At 35.3% G+C, this 10107-nt stretch overlaps 1 long non-coding RNA gene across 1 annotated transcript; it reads right to left on the minus strand.

The window, feature by feature from the left end:
* Positions 1–2153: 2153 nt before the first annotated feature.
* Positions 2154–5290, minus strand: LOC145797290 (uncharacterized). Its single transcript, XR_014338619.1, has 2 exons — positions 4183–5290; positions 2154–2394 (listed from the first exon to the last, which is right to left on the minus strand). It is a non-coding gene; the product is annotated as an uncharacterized LOC145797290 (long non-coding RNA).
* Positions 5291–10107: the final 4817 nt, after the last annotated feature.

Genomic DNA, 10107 nt, shown 5'->3' on the forward strand with positions numbered 1-10107 from the left:
GGCCCGCACTAGGCAAGGGAAAGGTGGATCTGGACTGCTGCGGTTAAGACTGCGATGAAAAGGTACTCCTACTCTTCTTGTTAGGTCAATAGTCCCCTGCAACCCTTGACCCCTAGACCTTGAACCCCGGATTCTCTCCTCCTCGGCCTCCACAGTAATCTCTACACGTGCCGCCGCTTCCACAAGACGGTCATAATTTCGGATCATGTTCCTGGCAACCTTGAACAAGATCTTAGTTCTCAACTTCTTCTCGAACTCAATGCAACGCCGTTCTTCCGTTGCTACCAACTCCGGTGCAAACTGGGACAAACTAGAGAAGGCCGCCTCAAACTCGGCCATGGACATATTGAGCTGCTTGAGGTCCTGAAATTCTTGCCTCAACCTCTCCCTAGCAGTGGGAGGGAGGTTCTTGTCTTAGAAGGCCACCACAAATGTTTCCCATGTCGGCTCTATCTGACCCTTGGCATATTTCCACCCTTGGACGCATCCCTTTTGAGATAGTAACTCGCAAGAGTCACCCTTAACTAGCTATCCTCAATGTGAAGCCTCTCAAATGTCTTCACTGTTTGCTCAAGCCACTCACCCGCTTTCTTGGGCTCGGGGCCACCATGGAACTCATCCGGTTTAGCTCGCAAAAACTCTCTCGTGAGGATACTCGTCATTGTCTCTACAACGTTCTCTCTAACTTGGTTCTTCGCCCTTAGTATATTCATCGACTCCCTCAAGGCCCCCGCCATTTCTCGGGCTAGGGCCCCCATTGCGGCTTGACCTGGTTACCTCAGAATCTCTGCTTGCCCCACTTGCTCGGCCATATTAGCTTGGCCCAACCCCTCCTCTTGTACCGGAACCTCATGGACCGGTACCTCGTGCACACCCCGGTGAGCCTTACCACGCCTTCTACCTCTACCACCACGGGTTTGACCCCTTCCTGACATCCTAATTATGGAACAAGTTAAACAATTTAGCACATAATCTCAAATGTGCTCGCGATTTCTCTCACTCGTTAGACCACAACAATTTATATATTTCCTACCATACAAACAATTTAATTCACTCCCCATAAGCACTTAGTCACGTAAGCACATACAGATTATCCTTTCGTGATGAAATTCGTCCCATGAAAAACCAAGAATTCTTAATAGAACAAGTATTGATTAAGTACCCTTCTAATAAGACCTCAAGGAATTTAATAGGAGCAAACAACATCTCAAAAGTCCAATTCTATACCCATGTAGTCACATAAACATGTTATCACATAATCACAAAATACAAGGCATCTCCTAATCATGCGCAATGAACCCACTATGCTATAACAACTACTCCCTGCGAGCCCCAAGTATTCAAACCCGATAGCTCTGATACCAAGTTGTAACGCCCCAAAAAAAATATGCAAGGATTATAACAACAATCATGACTTTTAAGAAATACCAAAATAATCCCAACACCTTTCATTGCATGCTCCCTGTCTTTATACAAAATAATCTCACATGCAATTATACATTCAAGGAATTCTAGCACATGAATCTATAGCATGTAGACTATTCCATCAAAATAAATAAATGCCCTTAAGGGCTTACAAGTTCTAAGGCTTAAGCCCGGTTACACAAAAATGGTCTCTCGGACCCATACATGAATAGCTCTTGGCTTACCAAAAAAAAAAAAAAAATTACAATCACAAACAAAATAGAGCTTTATGCTCTCAATACATACTTCCACGCCCTAGTTCAACGGGTTCACCACGTCTTTTCCTGCACCAAAATCCCATAGGAGTGAGCATAAAGTCCAGTAGAAAATTCTTAACAAAGTATAGACATTTATGCAAGATTCCCAATATGAAATGCAAATACCATGCTATATCTTAGAAAAAGATTTCATTTATATCTTTTGAAAACCACCATGCACAATGATAACTTGAAATCTCTACAATTTAGAAATTTACAGTTTTATTTAATGGGACGGTAAATACGATTCAGGTAATCCCTAGGTTGGTGTCTGCAAGTAGGCATAACTAGCACTACCAAAAACCCCACTTTACCGATTGCTAACCGGAAGGGAAGTGGTACCTCCTCCGCACGTGTTTTCGGTCTTTCACCCTGTGACGCCCAAATTTTTTTTTAAATCTCAAGGGAAATTATATAAACAAAATGACTTAATAAACTAAAAATTTGACATCTTAATAGGGTAATCCAATTCTCGTACATAACCAAACGCCCAAATAACAATAGATAAAAACTTAAAATTATCCAAATACAACATCAAATGAAATTACAAAGTCCTTAATATCTATTATATAACATAATATAATTTACTCGGCTCTACTCGGGGTTTCAGGTCAGCCAAGGCTCTACGTTAGCGTCGACTCCATTTCAGCTTCAATTATTTTCTCGCCAAGACCTGGCATAAGACGCCAGGGCAACAAAAATATATGCCATGAGTTTTGCAACACAGTAAGAAAACATAACCAACCTACCATTCCTTTTAAGAGAAAAATTAATGAGATTATAAACATGAGATGACAATATAATTGTAAGCATAAATTACAACCATTAAAATAATTTCAATAATTTTAATAAATTAAGTGACACTCGAAATCTCACCAAAGAGATTTAACTTACTAACCACTAAGCATGGCAACAGTTAATTTGAAACCCTCCCTTGGTCAAATATTCAAGTGTTACCAACCGTAACTACCAGGGATGCCCACGTCCGGAGTTATATACCCAAGTAGTGGCATCCGTGGTCTGCCCCAAGGAAACGGTCTGCCAGGGGTACGTAACCTCCCTGTGTGCCACCAGCACATCCACCCTTATTCCAAAACCAAATACCGAAAAGGGTTCAAATAAGTCCCGTGCCATCTTAGGGTTTCGCAACACAATTTACGTGAGAATTCTCAAAACCAGGGCTCACCCTGAACAACCGGTGTTAACCGTCAACCCTTAATTCCGTACAGTCTTTAAACCAAGACTCACTCCGAACAACTGGTATTAACCGTCAATTGTTAACTTTGTATATGCCGTTAATCATTTCAGTTAATTTTGATATTACTCACAAATAATTCCAAATTTTAATCACAATTGATGTTATATCAACTTATTAAAATTCCCAACATAAAATATTGCACATGTCACACAATAATAAATAAATGTACAGCATTTAAATAAACAATTTATTTAAACCATGGTATGAAATAATAATTTAGATACAGAGAAAATAAACCAAAGTCACACACGTGCATGGATCTTTAATTTACAAGATTAGACTACCACAATATTAAATAAACCACAATACACCCATACATGGATTACTAATTTACTATATTTGATGAATTGGACCAACACAATAACTGATTTTTATCCGAATAAATAATTAAAGTCATGATCTTAAACCTGTCTAGAAATTTTCAGGTTATACCTTAGGTAATAAAAATTATAAATAAATTATTTATGCAGTTCTAAAATTCGTGGAAATGTACAGAATATTCAATAAATATGTTTGGGTCATTTTTCAGGAATAAATTCCCAAAAATAAGTTATAAATAATTCTGTAAAATTCTAAGAAATTTTATGACACAGATTTATCACATTTTCTTAAATTAATTCCATACTTAAATTTATAAATCAAACCCACAATCTCAAAATTTAGTATGAAATTAGACTTCTCAAATTTCATATTTTAGTTAGAAATTTCCAGATTTGGATTAATATGGAATTTTTAATAAGCTTTTAAACATATACTAAAATCTGTCTTACAGTAGCAGATTTAATTATAAATTTGTATAAATTCGTACCAAGCTCAATAATTGTTAAGAAAATTCCTGGGTGAACTAGACATCATTCTCAACAACTTTGTAGAAGAAATCATTTCAAAATTTTGAGCATAAAATTGTCTAAAAATTCGTACAAGTTTCTAGCAGATTGAAGAGTTATATAATCAAACCAAATAAAATCTTTAATCATCTCTTTAATGGCACAAATTACACATGCAAGTCTAAATCCAAGATTATATCATGATTTTAAGGCTACTAATAAAGAAATGACCTTCAAATATTTAACATACCAATCACAAATTCACATACAACTATAAACAAAATTTTATCTAAAGTTTTAGCTATGTTAACATATGAACACAAATCTAAATATTTAACAATTAAAAAGAATGAGACGGTTATGAGAGTTTTCTTACTATGTTAGGTTGTTAACGATTTATCGTCCGAATTTGATTTATGATTCTGATCATAAGATATGATTGTCCTGGTTCCATGATCGTCTTGCTAAAATTTCACATCAATCGGACGCGATCTCACCGTTGATCTGCCATTGGATTCTCTTAGAACTTTTAGTTGTTGATCATCATCTTAGACTCAAAATTTGCAAGATCTAACCCCAAAAATGGATTCTACACGTCGAAAAACCAAAGGGTGGTCATCCCCAAAGTCATAGGACCACTCGATTAACCTAAAGGTACTAGGGTGCACCGTAGCAGCATGGGCCGAGAAACATAGGATAAAATTTAAGCTCATCTTCTCCAAAGCCGTAGCATGCACGAACAGAAGAGACCCAGAAATTTGGTTTCAATGTCCCCAGTTCAAATACTTGTATCTTCTTCATCGTAACTCCGTTTTATCTTATTTTTCTGTCATTGGATTCACCTCACGACCTAGTTTTTGGTTCACTACTCACACGCCTCGTTCCGTCTCTTTTTGCATGCCGTCGGACCTCCAAAATTTGACCAAAAATAAGATTATTTTCCTACCGTCTCGGACATTTCTTCGAACCATCTTTCGGACTCCATAACTTTCTTAATTCTTAACGGTTTTACTTCATTCTTTCGCCAATCTCTTCAACTTACTCCGTACTTCATCTTACATGATCCATTTTTTCTCAATTCTTCCCGGAATGGATGGTTTTGGCATGCCGAAAGTAAGCCGAAAACCAACTTTTGAAATTCAAAATAAATTTCTCTAACTTTGCTTCTTTCTCCTCCATCTTCTTTCTTCTTCTCTTTCTTCACCTACAACACTATGTGGATGGTGGTTCTAGATGATAATGGAAATAGGTGATGGTGGTGGTGGCGGTCCGACGGTGCGCCAATGGTGGTGAAGTTTGCGGGTTGGTGTTTCGGATGATGATAGTATGGGTTGAGGCCATGGCTATGGAGGTTGGGGGAGGAGGAAAAACATAGATAAAGGAGAAAGAGAGTTTTGAGAATGAGAGGTAGAGGGAGAGGGAGAACCGAGAGAAAGAGAGATATCAAATTAGAAGAGAAGCAAAGTGAGGAAGATGAAAAGAAATAAAATAAAAAAAAAAGAGAGAAATAGAACACTTGGTGGCATGGCATCAGCATGCTCACCACGTTGCAGGTGGAATGCAAGAAAACCTGGGGTAGCAACCCATGGTTTTTGATTGGGTTTTAGTACAGCAAATATATGGTTCTAGTGTAATTTGACTACAAAAAAAAATGTAAAGAAAAATATAATAAAAATATCATACGGTTCAGAAATTAATATTGAGTAATAATATAAAGTCAAAAATATTTTATTTTATTTTGTTTTGAATAAATTTTCAGTATAAAAATATACAGAATATTAAATTCAAAATATTGTGAATAATTATATATTATTTTTATTATATAAAAAATACGGGGTTTCACACACCCCGGACACTCAGGCTAACTTAATCCATTTCATCTACACCTCTTATCAACGTATTTAGCCCAAAACATTTCAATAATTCCCATTTCAAAAATATTCTTTTCTCAATGTAAACTTTTCCAAACTCAAATTCAAAATGTATAATTATCAATTGAAAGAGGATGTAATGCAATAATTAACAATGCCTCATAACAATCATCCATTTTTAAGTGTCTCAACAACGATACGATGGTAACCACATTTCCCATTTTCCTCTCTTCAATATTATTTAACAAAATACCACATGTTTAATTCAATCTATCAACACGTAGCAACCTTTCCACATCTTGTACAATTCTCAACATTTTAGTCATTTCAGGACTATACGCAATGTTTTTGAACATCAACTTCCCAAAATCATAATTCTCATATTTCATGGAACTCAACAATGTGCCAATTCATAACTACATATGTATATGCATTTAACAATAAATTCAAGTATGGTCTTCAAATCCTCATACATGAAGGAGTTGTCATATTTGCAAACAACAATATAAAATTTTCACTCACTCCTTCATTTAACCCAAGAAAATCCATGAATCCCCAACATTTTTTCAAAACCCCCAATTTCTAGGTTTCTCACAAAAACCAAAAATTTCCTCATCTCTTAGCAAAACCTCACTAAAAACATCAATCTTAAGCCAATGTGATTCGACTATTCAAGAGAATCTTTAAAAAAAAAATAAAAGATGAATTTCTTTTACAAAGTCACTAATTTCTTGAGCCAAAACCAATTTTGAAATAATCAAAGAGGAACTCTCAAAATCAACCAAAAACTTGCAAAACATATATAACGTGATCTCCACCGTACACAATGAAGCCCTCAGGAAGCTATCTAACTTTGATAAAGAAACTATGGGCAAATTTCTAATGGGTGTAAGGAGATGGATTTGATCTTGTTTTGGTGTAGGAAATGTAGAGAGAAGGGAGAGAAAAGAGTTTTTTTAGAGAGGGAGAGATGCAACAAAATTGAGATACAACCAGTCCAAAAAGAAGAAAAAGTAGAAAATTCGGACTCACCTGCCACCGCATGTGCAGCACCCATGCCCGCACGTGCGGAGAGTGCCTTCCGCATGTACGGCCCTCCCTCCCCCACACCTGCTGCTCCAAGTGCTTTTATTTCAGTATACACTCAGTCACTCCCCCTATTTTCCTCACGTGCGGCCTCACCTCCCGCACGTGCTGCCCCTCTTCCGCACGTGTGGCCCAAGGCCTCGCACGTGCGGCCCTGGTTCCCCAATTCAGAAAATTTCTGGCTTGATTCCAGACATTTCAGACTCAACCGTGCACCCTTCGAAACAAGTGACCCTCAAACCCGGAATAAACAAGGACGGGAATTGAGAAAAACTTCCGAACACAATGAACCCAATGAGTGAAGTGACGTACAATGAAACCAGTCATCACTAAGCAATAGAGAGATTTGATATTGTTTGTTCCAATTAATTTATTTAGCTTCGTAAAAGATGCAGAAAAATATATAAAATGCAGAAAAATATGTGGTTCTCTATGATTAATTTATTAAAATCTACCCTGACACTTTAATGGACCAAGGGATCACAGTTTAATGAACCAAGGGATCATGTTGTGATTAAGTTATAGCAGGATGTTTTTTTAGGGTAATTTATACTAATGGTTTTTATAGTTTGGGGTTTGTGTCAATTTGATTCCTAATTTTTCAATTGTGGCATATTTAATTCTAAATTTTGAATTTTGTTTCAAAGAAAGATAATTGAAGATACAATTACTCAATTTTAAGGACAAAGTTGTTAATTTGATAAAATATAAATTAATTTGACCAAAAAAAATGTTAAAAAAATATTTTTGAATTTTTAAAAATTATTTCTACCTACCAAAGATAAAATTATGTAAAATTGATAAATTTTCTAAACATACATTTATTTATTTATTGCTAAATTAATTTTTATTATGTGTTTAGATAATGATCATGTAATAGATGGTTATTTTTATTTTCATCAAGCGACAACTTTGATATCATTATTAAACCAATCCATTAAATTAAAAAATCCAAAAACATTTCATATATTAAACATATTGATTACACATTAAAAGTCTAGCAACCACACACTATGATCATCATCCAAACACATAATAAAAATTAATTTGGTAAAATAAATAAATAAATACGTAAAAGATTTATCAATTTTACATAATTTTATTTTTGGTGGGTAGAAATAATTTTTTGACATTTATTTTTATCAAATTGACGAATTTACCTTTGAAATTAAGTAATGGTATCTTCAATTGTCCTTATTTGAAATAAGATTTAAAATTTAGGGTCACATGTGTCACAATTGAAAAGTCAATGATCAAAATGGCATGAGTTCCAAACTATAGGGACTGTTAGTGTAATTCATCTTCTTCTTTTTTTTATAATTCGAATAGTTTATATTGTAAAATTTGTTGAGTAAATTATCTATGTAAAAAATTAAATTTATTGGACATTTATAACTTAATAACAATAGCACATTTATTTATTTATTTTAAAATGGTTAGCATGTTCTTGATAAATTTTTTTAAGAGCAGGCTCCACTCCATTTGGATTTTCTAATTAGAGGGTACTGTTGGGTCTCTGTGGGCGCATTGGGGAGCCTACATTAATAATCTGAACCGTTCACTATGTGGGGATCATCGAGTACTTTATTTCTATAAAAAATCATATTAATCGAATATCGACAAACACTTGATCGGATAATATTTATGCCTACAATTTATTTTAAAAATTGAAAACATTTTAAAAATCATATATATGTAAAAATAAAATTTTTTGAAGGTCAAGAATAATTGCACACACTCATTTTCCTTATCAGGGATAGAACTAAAAGAAGATTATCAGGGGCCATGGCTCTTCTATTTCTGTGAAAAACTACTGTTTGTCATAGCACTTTAAATATATATATATATATATATATCATTTTATACATAAAATGGCTCCCTAGTATAAGAAAATACATATCTTATTATTCTTCCATCTTGCTTTCTTTTTTTATTTTGCACTAAAAAAACTTCTTCATCCTGTTAGAGATTGCTTCTATGGTATTTAATATTTTTTTCTATGTATATATAATTTATATATCATATTGTACATATATGTGTGTTTGTGTATTTGGTGATTTTTTTTTTCGCCCCCTCAGATAATGAAATTATGATTTCGTCCCTGTTCCTTATAAAGAGAGTAGCTGGAAAATATAAATTATAAACTTTTGTAACGTCTTTTTAGAGTGTGAGTTTTAATACCATTTTATTTCAATTTTAATACCATCTTGTTGCATTAAAAAGTACAATAAAATCATTATACGAAAACCACGGTAAAGAAATTGAACTCAAAGAATATTAGAATAAGTAAGAAATTAAAGAGATTTCAAGGAATAAAATAAAATTATTTAGATTATGAGACCAAGTCAAATTTACTTGATTTTATACTAATATATTATAAATATTCAAAAAAAAAATGTCCACCCCTAAAAGAGTGTATAAAATTCAAATCCAGCTATGCTCAATGCAAGAAAAATATGTGGTTCTATACGATTATAAGCATTACAATCTTCTGAACGAGAGAGAGATTTGATATTGTTTGTTCCAATTAATTTGTTACAACGATCCCGGGTTTTTCCCTATATGTACAGTATTCCGGACTTGGGTTCCATGGTTGAGTATTGTTGTATATGTCTCTTTCCGTCCTTTAATTCTTTGTATTTGAGTTTTGGGATGTGTTGGGCAGGTTTGAAACAGGTTGGATGTGATTTGAAACAAATGGTTGCTGCCCAGCTTTTGGTGTCTTCGCTCGAGCGAGGCTTTTGTCGCTCGAGCGAGCTCTGTGTTTAGTTCCTTCGCTCGAGCCAAGGTTCGTTCGCTCAAGCGAGCTTTGAGTGGTGTGTCTATTGGCTCGAGCGAGCATTCTTGCGCTCGAGCGTGCGTCTGCGTCTAGTTTGGACCTGAAGGTTGTGTTTCTTGGCTCGAGCGAGCTTTCCTTCGCTTGAGAGAGTGAGCTCTATGTTTTGGGTTTCTTCGCTCGAGCGACGACTCCTACGCTCAAGCATGCTTCTGGGTTGCAGACCTAAAGTTTCGTGTTGTTCGCTCGAGCGAGGCTTTCTGTGCTCGAGCGAGGTCCGTCTGTGTCTGGTCACTCGAGCGACCAATCCTTCGCTCGAGTGAGCCTCGAGTATATCTGTTCACAGCAGCGTGTTTTTTACACACTTTTTCACTCTCTTCTTCCTTCAAACCCTAGATCCGGCACACTCTCTCTCACATACACCTTCTCTCTAGAAATACACTTGGTTCTTGGGTGTGTCCACTCTAGTCCCTTTGCAAAAAGTGTGGAGCTTGCTATGGGCTACGTTTTAGTTCGAAAATTTGTGGATTTGGAGCGTCTTGAGTTTTCTTCATTGTCTCCTTTGAGT

Source organism: Camellia sinensis, chromosome 8, assembly GCF_055761805.1.
Source record: "Camellia sinensis isolate YWXY chromosome 8, ASM5576180v1, whole genome shotgun sequence".
NCBI classification, from domain to species: Eukaryota; Viridiplantae; Streptophyta; class Magnoliopsida; order Ericales; family Theaceae; genus Camellia; species Camellia sinensis.